The sequence below is a fragment of the Neofelis nebulosa genome, chromosome 2 (assembly GCF_028018385.1).
Source record: "Neofelis nebulosa isolate mNeoNeb1 chromosome 2, mNeoNeb1.pri, whole genome shotgun sequence".
Classification (NCBI taxonomy): domain Eukaryota; kingdom Metazoa; phylum Chordata; class Mammalia; order Carnivora; family Felidae; genus Neofelis; species Neofelis nebulosa.
Window position 1 is genome coordinate 108,228,862 of NC_080783.1, and position 13,383 is coordinate 108,242,244.

The window sequence follows — 13,383 nt, forward strand, 5'->3', positions numbered from 1 at the left end:
TTCCTACAGGCTCTCTTTCCAAATACAGTCCCACTGGGGATTAGGACTTCAACTATGGAATTGAGGGGGACACATACATTCAGTTCACAACAGCTCCCATGTGCTAGATGCTGTCCAAGGTGCTCATAATAGAAGAACAAATATGGTGTCATTGAATTGGGGAGATTCTTGACATTGGGTTCCAGGTACAATTAATCTTTGTAAGGTCAGCATCCAACAGAGTACTCAGCAAAGAGTTGGCCTTGGTATTCTTGGATTGAATTACGTCTTGCAAGTGTCGGGGACGTCCCCCAGAGTCCATGAGATGACAGTGGGGCTATTGGGGGACAGAGGACACTTCTTCTCAGTCCATCATGATCCAAGTAAATATGGGCATGAATATAAATTATTAGCATGCTTAATTCTGTTCTTCCTGAGATTCCATTCTGTCACCTGTGACATACTTTTGAGAGGCAGGGTTGTTTGGGCAGTAGGGTTCTGGGGAGCTGGCATTCTTTTATTTTATTTTCTGCGGCCCTTTGAGATCTCTGTACTTTCCCAGTTTAAAAACTTTTTTAGAAATTTCCCAAGAATTGAGCAACTTTATTTTTTTCCAGCAAGGCTGGTTGCTTACGACTGTACTGTGAGAATCAAGAGAATTATTGTCTGGTCTTGTGCTTCATTGTTTGTAAAAAGAGAAAAGGCGTGCGCTTGGTGCCTTAGTTTCTTCATCTGTAAATTTGGGATAATTGCATTGGTCAAGGGTTGCACAGCAGTGTTGTTGAGGATTAGTAAAATCCTGTAGTAAAAGGTTGGAAGGAACTCAGATTAAAGGTCTGGGGATAAATACAAAGAAGGGTTATTATAAAACAGAGCAAAGCGCTGGCTGGTGATTGAGCCACCTTGATTTTTTTAAAGCCAGGGCTGGAGAGACCGGGGAACTGGATGGTTAGCTTTTGGACTAGAACTCTAATTAGGGGCTTAAGGATTAAGAAAGTAGTTGAAGTCTGTGTGAAGAAAGCTTTTCTCAGAGAAAAGACATGTTTTTATTCTTCTTAGAGCACTTGATCTGTAAATACTTACATCTTGAGATGTGAAACAGTCAGCAGAAAGCCCAAGCTCTGGGTTTATTCAGTTCTCTGTGCAGTTAATTACCTTTTGTGAAGCAAGTAGGCCTTGGATTATCATTATTTCTCTTCATTCAGAGTTATTGGAGATGTGTTTCCACTTTAATAAGTAACTTATCCTCTCAAAGTTTAGAAATAAGGGTCCTGAAAATCCAATCCCCTATTATAAAGCTGCACTGGAGACATGGTGAGCAGGGTTTCAGCCTTATGAGGAGTCCAGTCAATTTCTAACACCACCCATTGGAGACCTTCCATGATCTCCCGGCCCAAAAGCAACTGATAGCAGCTAAATCTTGCCAAGTGCTTCATGTGTGCGAAGATGTAGTTTTAGTGATTTTAGTCTTACAATTAGTTCGTTTAATCCGTTTCATGACGGCTGTGGAGTTAGTACTAACATTACCCATTTTACAGATGAAGAAACTTAGGCACGGAAACATTAAGTAACTTGTCCGAGAAGACACAGCATTGAACCAGCGAGGCTGAAAATCAAACCCCGCTGGTCTCTTTTTAGCCTGTGAACTGTTCCACTCTGTTCTGTGACCTCTCATTGTTCTGGGCACGACTCAAAATGGAACCTGCTGTTTTCTCTCTGGTGTTTGCTTTCACTTTCGTGGAGGGAGCGTGCTGTGTCAGGAATGCCATATTCACTCCCTGTGGTGCTTCCAAAACTGTTTGAATGATGGGCCAGACAGAAAGGATGGCACAGTAGAGACGGAGGACAGCCCCGTGGGATATTTGGAAATACACTGCTGGTGGAAGGGGTGCCAGATAGCTCCTTCTGTTTGGCAAATTGTACTTTGATGCACCTGACTTCCACAGGACTCTCCAGTGGAAACAAACAAACAAGCAAACAAACAAACCACATTCTTTATTGATGCCAAATTCTGTGATGTGAGTTGCCCAGTACAGCTAGAGCTCCTGCAGTAAGACCAGCCAGCTAAATTTGGCAGTCATAGTCATGTGATATAAAGAGCACATGGGTAAGTGTGTGTTTCTCGGAATAAGTGATCTTAATGTAATTAATAGGGCTCAACAGAATTTTTCTGGTTCAGGAAAATCCTGTATAATAAATGCATGCTTTTATGTAAACATGAGGATAGATACACAAGTTTATCGTTGTTCTCTTCTTAGACTCCTCTACAATTACATAAGCAAATTTAAAAATTAAAAAAAAAAGAGAGGAACTTAAAAAGACAAAGAGAACAGAATAGAGCTTAGGATGGGTAAGAGATATGAATACATTTTTAAAAGCTGAACAGCAATGGAGGAGGAAAGCTGGCTTGGTCCAGGTCACTACGAAGGCATGGGTAATGGGAAGGGGTCATGGGACAGGCTGAGGCCTGGCCGTTCTGCACACCATGGATTCTGGCATGAGGCGTGAAGTCAGGAGAAAACAAGAAGTTTTTACAGAGAACTGTTGACCTTAAATCCAGTTTCCTTATCTGGGAAGATAAGTTCCTTGGGAAGACCAGACATTTGGTAGCATATAGAAATTGAACAAGAGTTTCTAAAGCTGAGGGTGAGATCAAGAGACAGGGTTAAAGAGAGAAATGACATGGCCTTCTGTACACTTGGGGCCTCATTTGTCCCTTTTTCCAAGAGCTCTTACAGTGAAGCCTTTCTCTCTTCATGCAGGATATGAGAGGGTTTCCCTACCGAGGAACTGAACAGACCCATGAAAAATATATGTGATGGGGCACCTGAGTGGCTCCATTGATTAAACATCTGAATCTTGATTTGGGCTCAGTTCATGATATAATGATTCATGGCTTTGAACCCCACATCGGGCTTTGTGCTGACAGCATGCAGAGCTTGCTTGGGATTTTCTCTCTGTCTCTCTCTGTCCCTCTCCCTACTCACACATGTTCTCTCTCTCTCTCTCTCTCTCTCTCTCTCTCTCTCTCTCTCTCATAATAAATAAATAAAACTAATAAAAATATGTGGATAACTAGAATTTTAGGGATGTCCTCATTGAAAGGAATGATTTACCGATATGGTCACTTATCAGAGAATCCCACCTGTTGACACACTCAGCCCGTGCACATGGAATCTTCAATCCGGTATGCAGTTCTGAGTCACAATTGTGAACAGATGGCCATGACTTACCACAACCATCAGACATTTCCATAAAACCTCCAAGATGAAAGAGAAGGATCAGGTAAATAAACACAGATAAGTGGAGAAAACAGGGATAATGCAAGAGGGGGAAGAAGCATTCAAAATCTAGTATTTCAGAGAGATAGGAGAATATATAAATCCATGAAACAAGAACATGATGCCTTAAAATGAAACTGTAAAACAATAAGAAAGAACTCTCGGAAATGTAGCAAATTGTGAACATTCTAGAAATTGGAAGATAACATTTGGGAAATCTCCCAGAGAGTTGGACAAAAATACAGAAATGTGGACAATATGAAGACAAAAGAGGAAATTAGAGAGCAAAACATAATGTTCACTACGTAAAAGGAGTTACAGAAAGGAAGAATAGAGGAGGAGAGAACATTAGCAAAGATGTAGTGAAAAATACTTTATAGAATGAAAGAAATTGGCTTAAAAGTTTGCTTCCCTCTCCAGCCCAGAAGACACACACCAAAGCAAAGGCAACCCTAACTTTGCTAAAGACAGGATCAGACTCGAGCTAGCAAAGAATCTCTTAACAAAACCACTGGAAGTTTGAAGATGATGGAAAAGCATCTTCACAAGCCTAAGGGAAAATGGTGTTCAAACTGGAATGCTATACTTAGTCAAATTATTAGTCATGTGTGAGGGAGCAATGCAAACAATTTCATACATAAAAGAGAAGAGGTATTCCAAGTCATTGTTTAAGACTCCCTAAACACCTTAAGATACGGGGCACCTGGGTAGCTCAGTCGGTTAAGTGTCCGACTTTGGCTCAGGCCATCATCTCATGGCCCGTGAGTTCGAGCCCCTCATCGGGCTCTGTGCTGACAGCTCAGAGCCTGGAGCCTGCTTCAGATTCTGTGTCATCCTCTCTCTCTCTGCCCCTCCCCTGCTCACACTCTGTCTCTCTCTCCTTCAAAAATAAATATACATTAAAAAATGCTACTTGATATGCATGTGTTAGTTATCTAATGCTGTATAAATAAAACACCCCCAAATTTAACACCTTATAACAGCAAAAATGTACCCCTTTATACACTTCTGTGAGAGGTCAAGGAATCTGGAATTGGCTTAGTTGGATGTTCCTGGCTCATGGTCTCTCATGAGGTCACACCCCTTGGCCTGCAGTAGTCCAAAGGGACTGGATAATCTGCTTCCTAGCTCCGTCTTGTCACTGTTGACAGGGGCTTTCAGTTATTTGTTCTTGACTTTTCCATAAGGCTTCACAGACAGCATGTCAGTCAAGAGAAAGTGATAAGGGATGACAAGAAGTTGAGAAAAAGAGATAAAGACAGAGAGAAAGGGAGAGAGAAATACATAAAAGAGAGAGTACCTAAGACAGAGAATGGACTCTTTTCAGAACCTGAATTCAGCAGGGACCCCTGTTGATGATGTGAGAGGAGGTCACATGAAGGTGTGACGACTAGGAGGCAGGAATCCATGGGACCATGATAGAGGCTTCCTGCTACAATGTACTTCACCCAAAGAAAGACATATTTAAAAAAGAATGGTATGGGCTCCAGGAAACATCACCCACCACGGAACAAGCAAGGTAATTTCAGGATAACAACTATGCAGAAGTCCTAGTGACCAGCCAGTCTAGACCCATGGTTCTCAACTGGGCATATTTGCATCCCCCCAGGGGACATTTGGTGATATCTGGAGACATTCTTCGTTGTCAAGATGAGAAGTGCTACTGGTATGTAGTGGATAGAAGTGAAGGATGCTGCTAAATATTTTAAAGACCGAGGACAGCCTCCCTTCCCCCCGTCGCCCCCCCCCCCCATCACTGCACACAAAGAATTATCTGGACCAGAATATCCATACCTTTGAGGTTGAGAAAACCTGGTCTTGAATAAGGTATACTGACAGAGGGCTTTTGGAGAGTGGCTCTTAGAGAAAATATGCAAGTGAAAGATACCAGCAAAGGGTGATACTGACATCAGACACAAAGATGTGGACTTTGAAAAACAACCTAAGCAAAATTGTAAATTATCCAAAATCGGAGCCATATGGTAATTACTCATCTGTCATTGTGGGAAGGCAACATATAATATTTAAATTAATAAATAAAAAAATAGCAATATATTTAATAAAATAAAGTTGAAATAAAATAACAAGAAAACCAATAGAACTAAAAGTCACTACACAGGAGGAGGAGGGCCCAGAGTAGGAAAGTGTGGGCCAGGAGTTGCTGTCTCTTGTTAAGTCTTTCTATACTATTTGACTTTTAAAAAGTATTATTTTCATAAACAGTAATTAAATGCATGAATAAATCCATTGCTTGAATGTTTTGTTAATAGAAAACTAGTTCTCCCCCCTCTAGTAAATACATATAAGCACATATAAATATGTAAAGGATATTGGTTGAAGGCTCCTTAGATGATTATCTACACAGTTGAGTCCATGCCCCATTCCCATGTTTTCAATTAGTGAATTAAGTCCTATAATGAGTGGATGGAAGAATAAATGAGTGACATAATTTAATTGGAAATATTCATATAACAAATGGTTTTACTTTTCTTAACAGTTAAGCACACTTTATTGAAATGGCCCATGCCGGGGCGCCTGGGTGGCGCAGTCGGTTAAGCGTCCGACTTCAGCCAGGTCACGATCTCGCGGTCCGTGAGTTCGAGCCCCGCGTCAGGCTCTGGGCTGATGGCTCGGAGCCTGGAGCCTGTTTCCGATTCTGTGTCTCCCTCTCTCTCTGCCCCTCCCCCGTTCATGCTCTGTCTCTCTCTGTCCCAAAAATAAATAAAAAACGTTAAAAAATAAAAAAAATAAAAAAAAAAAAAAAAAAAAAAAGAAATGGCCCATGCCAAGACCACTAAGAGGCGGCCTCATCGCCAGATCTCTTTCAGGCCTTACCTTCTGAGGGTTTGCTACAACATGTTATGGTGTTGGCTACCTCTTCTCAGCCTTCTGTGTGGATACTTCATCCTCAACCTGCCCTTTACACGTTGGCTTTCCTGTGGCAGTTCCAGCTTTTTCTTGGATGAAGGATACACTTGCACTGAGATGTCATCCATTTTCATGACTTTAGGGATTATGTAGATCTTTGCGGCTTTACAAAAATTGTCCCAGCTGCTTGAGGGGGGCATCTTTAATTGGCTATCCCGTAGACACCTGAAGCTCCACATTAACCCCACCTCCCAACACACATGCAATACACACAGACACATACCGCACACATATAGACACATATGCACACACACACTGACATGTGTACACACATACGCACACGCACACACATAAAGACACGCACATGCCTGCATGTACATACACATGCACACAGGTAGATCTTCCCTTGCATGAGTCTTCCCTTTCTCAAAGAAGTGCTCTGTATTCACCCAACCAGAGACATGCTTCACCCATGACTTCCTCTTTCCTACCCCGCTTACCCCCCTGCATCAATCACCAAGCTTTACTCAACCCTCTTGTACCACATTGTATTTAGTTCCCTGGTCTCTTATATCTGTCAACTTTGTACGCTCACACTATGGTCATCTAACCTCTGGCCACCCTAATCTCAGAATCAAATTACTGCAACAGTATCCAAATACTTCTCCCAGCCTCCAGGCCTGTGTCCATTTAATTCCTTCTCTATTCTGACCAGGCTGATCTTTTTTAAAATTCAAATATATTCATGTCACTCATTTCTGATCTCTCCGACTACCCTTGGGCTAAGTTCCAAACTCTGTTCAACCCTAGGTCTTGCTTTCCTGTGAAGGTCTAATTCTTATTCTCACACCCCACTGTCCCCTTTCCCCATATTGAATTATGTCCCCATGGTTGAATGCATCACGCTGTTTCACCTCTGGGTCTTTATACATCTTGTACCTTTACTTGAATCATTCTTTCCTTCCCCATCTTCTCCTCTTTGTTGGCAAATTCTCATTTCTTCGAGGCTAAGTGTAATGTCACTTCTGGGAAGCATTCTGGTTACCTCCCAAAGACTATGTTAAGTGCCCTTCTAATGGGTTTCTGCAGCAGTCTGTTACAGAAACTGTCACAGTCTCTGTTAACTTGTTGGATCCACAGCTATCACAGTCATTCAAGGACTCAGCACAGGCCTAGCACCATTCGGGGGCCGCTACATACTTTGCCGCTATAGATAAGATTTTCCGTGTGAAATCTTGAGAGCTTTTCATGAAAACAGGGCACATTTTTTTTCAAGCAAAAGAGCCTTTTTAGAGGCATATTCTAATGGTTCATCTTCAAAAAAGTTCACTGTCATATCTTTATGGTGCACTAAAGTGCAGCTAAGGATCAAGGAGAATAAATTAAATTGGATAACGACTTTACTTAAAAGCATGAAGCTAAAATGAGCGAAAAACCTTAAGAAATAGCAGATAATAAAAATGGATTTCTCTTAGCCTCTTATCTCTAATTTTGATACGTATTTTTCTTCTCAAGGTATACGAAGGGGCCAAGGAAAGGTATCGTAAAAGAGAGACAATTTGAAACAGATAAAATACTGCATTTAAAAACCGTAGATGAAAAACCAGGACCAAGTCATCAGCTCCATAATGGTACTGCTGCTGCTGGATTTTGATTGTTTGTGTCGCCATCCTTAGGTGGGGCCCCTAAAAGACAAACGAGATTAAGGATGAAATGCCTGATGGTTCAAAGAAATGAAAGCGAGACAATAAAAATCAAAGACACAGCACACGTAAATCCCCTTTGAAGGTCCCGATTTCCAGCTCTCTGTAGCAATAACTAAGTAAGCCTGGGTGTCCTGTACCATAGGCCACCGACATTTGTCAAGCTTTCCAATAAATTGGCAATGAAAGACTAAATCCGTGCAAGGTGGGAGATGAATTAGCACACAGCCAAAGTACTGGAGAAATAACACTGGGTTCGTAGCTGAAATATTTTTTGATAAAGTAATAATCCCCCGTAATCTCTCTCTAGCTTTAAATAACAGCCAGTCTTTGTGCCGGCAGTTTAATTTTGTTGGCTGCCCTTGTCTTACAAATATATTTAGTGGAGTCTGGAATATCATTCTGTGCTGAAAGCTGGAGCCTTTGTCATGCTGAAGCTGGGCAAAGGCAATAAATCAAGGACGAAAGTGAGAAGAAATAGAAACGGGGTATCGGAAACTTATTCCCCCAGAACGGGTGAGCTTTCTTCTCGTGCGAGCAGGTGAATTTCATCAGTTATGTCTTCCTGTTAAGTGCCTGTGTTGTAATGATATTGACTTATATCTGCATTGCACCCTGGTTGGCATTGCTCCAAAGTACTTAAGATGCATCTGTGGGAAATACACGCTGAAAATAGCATCTTGAAAATATACAACCCCCGTTTTCTTTTCTTCTTTTCCTCCTCTAAGATCATTCTTCCCAGGAAATGCCCCGAGATGGCCAACCTTAGCTGCTTCCACTCGTTTTCTCATTTGTGTCTGACCAATTAATAAATGGCTTTTTAAAGGTAAGGGACGGACCACTGTAGATTGAAAATGATTGAACCACGACTAATGTGCTTCATGATTTGCATTTGCCACATTTGGTTATTGTTGAAAATGGATTACGGAGAAAGAATGTTGAGTTGTTTATAGGATTTTTCTTTTACCTGAAGCAACACAAAGGAATAAAAGTCGCTGTGTGAGAAAGCCAGAGATCTGGGTTCTTATATTAGTTTTCAGTTCTATTTCCAAGTTAGTGGCTCAGAAGAGCGCACATTTCTTATCCCACAATTTCCTTGGGCCAGGAGTGCAGCACAGTGTATCTGGTCTTCTGCTCAGAGTCTCGTAGGTGGGCTGTGGTCTTACCAGGTTCTCCACCAGGGAAAGAACTGCTTCAAGCTTCCTCAGGCTGTTGGCAGGGCTCAGTTCCTTGAGGTTTTAGGATGAAGATCCCAGTTTCTTGCTGGCTGTTCACCGCACCTTGCTCTCAGCTCCTAAAGGCACTGACAGGTCCTGGCCACATGGAACTCTCTATAGCCCTTCATAGCTTACTTCTGCAAGCCAGTAAGGGAACACCAGCAGTTACATAAATGGATGTATCGCAACATAGAATCCCAGAAAAGATATCTCATCACCTTTGCCAGCTATTTGCTAAAAGCAAATCACGGGTCCTCACCTACACTCAAGGGTTGGACATGTGGCCCATCTTGGGGTCTGCCTACCACATTTCTAGTCTTTTGGGGGGGCATTAAAAACTAGGTACTTTTATATATTCACTCAAAGCAATAAGAAAGAATGACAAATGTGCATCAAACACAACTGGTGAATCTCAAAAATTTAGTTTTGAAAGAAACCAAATATAAAAAGTGTATCTCTATGATTTCAATGTTTATGAATTTTAAAAACATGAAGAAGTAATCTCTGCTAGGAGAAATCATAATAATGGTTAACTTTGGGGTGGGAATAGTGATCATCAGGGGAACTGAGGGCACTCTGCAGTGATGGAATAGTCAGTCTCCTGAACTGACGGCATTGTTGATGAATGGCTCAGTTTCATTTAGGCCCTGTGAGTGGCATCTGACCTTAGAGTCCTTCCTAGATGACAGGCTGCAGTAGAAGGCCCACCCTGTCTGCAAGTCAGGCCCTACTTCTCTCTCTCTGCCTTCTACACTGCTAAGTATTCCTTCATCATCTTATTATACATATTATACATTTGTTTGTTGCCTGTCATCAAAACCAGAACGTAAGCTCTGGCGATCACAAAGTTTGTCTTTTTTATCTCCGGCATCCAGAATGAAGCTCAGCCCGTTGTACACAGTCACTAAATTATTAGTTGATTGAATGATTGAAAGCTTAGTTAAGCTTTTACATTAGCCACATTAGCTCCCCAACATCACCACTGGGGGTTCCTGTTTTCTATTGGTAAAATTCCTAATTAATAAAATGGCAGTACGGGCCTGTTAGAGCCCAGTGACCTGAGATTTGTTGGAGATTTTAATCGTCTGTCACCAGAGTTTCATCACACTTGTCTTTTTAAAAAAAAATCAGTACACAGTTGATGATGCTGTTAATGGAACACTCACTTAAATCGGCATTTGACCAAGGATACAGTTAAAGTTGACTTTAAAGTAATAGTTCGTCAGTACGATCTGATGAATCGAGGTTTGTATGAATGATTTAATCCTCCAGCTTCAAGGCTAAATTGAAAAACCAGACTAGACACTACCGAATTAAAGGAAATAAATAAAAGCAGAAATGAAGCAAGCACAGGAAGCCATAAGAGCAAAAGAGTAAATAATAATTAATAATAATTATTATTATAATAAAATAAAAAAATAAATTAAATTAATTTTAAAAAGAGAAAGTAAAAAAAAAAAACAATTCAGAATCAGAATGATGGACAAAAGAAGAATAGCAAGGAAAAATCCACACCACCAGTCTACATGTTCCACAAGCTTTTCTACCCGTGTTAATTCACCCCCATAAAGCTGCATACTTATCAAGTGTCCTTTTCTTGATGTTTCTTTTCCTGGTCCCCATGCTTTTCCTATATAGGCTCTATCTTATTTATTAGGCCTCTCCTGTAGGGATGTTAGCTTGGGAGGTGTAATCACATATCAACTTAGGGCCTTAGAACAACATGACTGTTGATTTGTAAACTGATAGAATTACCCAGAAGGGAGAAGGTTCTCCCCAGTGTAGAAATGGGCAGGGTCTAGACAAAGTCCTAGAACCTCCGTTAGTGCACATCACACATCATTCACATGCCTCTGTCCTGTTACACACCTAGAGTCAAGCTGTTGCTACTATAACTTCTATTAAGACCTTAGTCCATTTGTTTGCTTACCCAGAAGGTAAACGTGATTTCAAGTGTTTGAGGCATTTTTAAAAATTGAGAATTAGAGATCTCACCGTCCTAATAATTGGGTAATTGTATCCATTTAGAATCAATATTCCAGTGCTTTGGGCTGATCTTATCATTCTTTGGGAGAATAATGATTTTCTTCTCTGGAATGATATCTAAATCAAGACCTGATTAGGAACCAGGAGGGGAATGTCTGCCCTCTCTCTCTGTTTCATCCCCAGCCCTACTCTTCACATCAGCTAGAGAAGTAAGGAGAAAACCAAAGTGAAAATGCAGGGAAGGTAGGAGAGATAGGAGGGGGAAGAGGGAGAGTGAACAAGAGACAAAGGAGAGAGAGAGAAAACCAAAGGTAGGCAATCTCATTAAAGAGGCACAGTTAGGAAAATCCCATCAGGGCTGCCCCTAAATTGCCTGGCTTCTTGTTTTCAGTCTTTGAAATCCTCTCCAGAAATATGGTGGCCCCTCAAATTTGTTCAGTAGGTTTTTATGTGCATTATGTCTTCTCATCTGTCCACGATACCCACGTTAATCTTACTGTCACAACGGACACAACCCAAATCTTAGTGACTCACAAGGACAAATGTCCACATGATTTCTCTCTGGCTGTGGCTCAGCTTCTGTGATTTTCCTCCATGTGCCATCTCATTGGGAGGCCCAGGTTGAATCCATAGTTCTATTTGGGACTCTCTCTTCTATATAGAGGGGCAAAGCAAGCATCCTTGTGGAAACATGCACTGCTTCCTAAAGCTTCTGCTCATAGGCACTTTGGCCAAAGCAAGTCAGATAGTCGAGCCCAATACGAACCAGGGCAACACCAGTCTCATGGCCACAGTCAAGGGTGTGTAAGTTCTTTACAGGAAATACAATCTGTATTTGGGGACACTCATACAACCTACCTTAATACCTGAATAAGTCAGAAAGGCTGTGGGTCCACTCCATTTATAGGTAAGCAAATAGAGGCACAGAAAGCTGAAGTGGTATGTGTAGATGCATGAGACTGAGCAACAGAGCTTGGTGTAGACCTCAGGTTATCTGATCTCCAGCCCAGTGATTTGGACACCTATCTACATCTCTTTCTCCCACCAGCATTTTCTTTCATCCTATGGTAATGCCTGTCCAACTTCAGTGGGTATCAGAACCACCCGTGGGCCTCCTTAAAGCACGCACTGATGGGCCCCATTCTGCGAATCTCTGGTTTGTTATGTCTACAATGGGGCCTACAGAATTCTATTTTTAGCAGATTCCCAGGTGATGATGAGGGTATTGGTCTAGGGACCACACTTTGAAAACCACTGCCTTAAGGTACCATCTCCAGGACATGGTGCAATGTACAACTCCCACGTTAGATTTGTGTGTGTGTGTGTGTGTGTGTGTGTGTGTGTGTGCTTTATTTTCAAAAAGTAAGAAATGGATTGGTTTTATATTTAACAGTGCCTCCTTAAAACTTAGGAGAGTCTGAGGGTCTTTATAGTAGTATTTCTCAAGGTGTGGTCCCTGGCCCAGCAGCACCAGCATTGCCTGGGAACTTCTTGAAAATGCAGCTTATTGGGACACCTGGGTGGCTCAGTCGGTTAAGCGTCCAACTTAAGCTCAGGTCATGATATTGCGGCTCATGGGTTCGAGCCTCACATTGGGCTCTGTGCTGACAGCTCAGAGCCTAGAGCCTGCTTCTGATTCTGTGTCTTCCTCTCCCTCTGCCCCTCCCCTGTTCACACACACTCTCTCTCAAAAATAAATAAACATGAAAACAATTACAGTAAAAATTAAATTAAAAAAAGAAAAACAGAAAAGGCAGATTATTGGCTCTGCCTTAGAGGTAGTGACTCCTAACTTCTGAGTACAGGGCTGAGGCTCCTGCATTTCAACAAGTGATCCAGGTGATTTTGACATACACTCACCTTTGAGAACCATGGTTTGGCCCTACTTCTGGGGCTACACTGTAGCACCCTGAGTAAGGTCTTCCGGCTCCTGCTCTTCAAAGTGTGGATCACATGGGGCGCCTGGGTGGTTAAGCGTCTGACTTTGACTCAGGTCAAGATCTCACAGTTCACAGTCCGAGCCCCCCGTTGGGCTCTGTGATGATAGCTCGGAGACTGGAGCCTGCTTCAGATTCTGTGTGTGTCTCTCTCTCTGCCCCTCCCCTGCTTGCACCCTGTCTCTCAAAAATAAACATTCAAAAACAAACAACAACAACCACAAAAAGTAGGGATCACAGACCAGCATTCTCCTTATCACCAGGAACCTTGTGAGAGAAATGCAGGCTTTCAGGCCCCATTCTAGACCTACTGATTTCTCTTCATGTTCTGGGGTTTCCTCTGCCTGCAGAGGACCTGGCTTCTGTTTTATCATCCAGCCATTTCATCTGTTATAAGTGATTATTTACTTGA

General features: G+C 41.9%; 1 protein-coding gene and 1 long non-coding RNA gene across 4 annotated transcripts in view; one reads left to right on the forward strand and one right to left on the reverse strand.

Moving 5' to 3' along the window:
- CNTNAP5 (contactin associated protein family member 5) overlaps window positions 1–13,383 on the forward strand; it is an 810,836-nt gene that overhangs the window by 716,611 nt on the left and 80,842 nt on the right. The gene's annotated exons all lie outside the window — the stretch shown is intronic.
- Window positions 7,348–12,162, reverse strand: LOC131503860 (uncharacterized). The gene is made up of 2 exons (XR_009257658.1): window positions 11,893–12,162; window positions 7,348–7,813 (listed from the first exon to the last, which is right to left on the reverse strand). It is a non-coding gene; the product is annotated as an uncharacterized LOC131503860 (long non-coding RNA).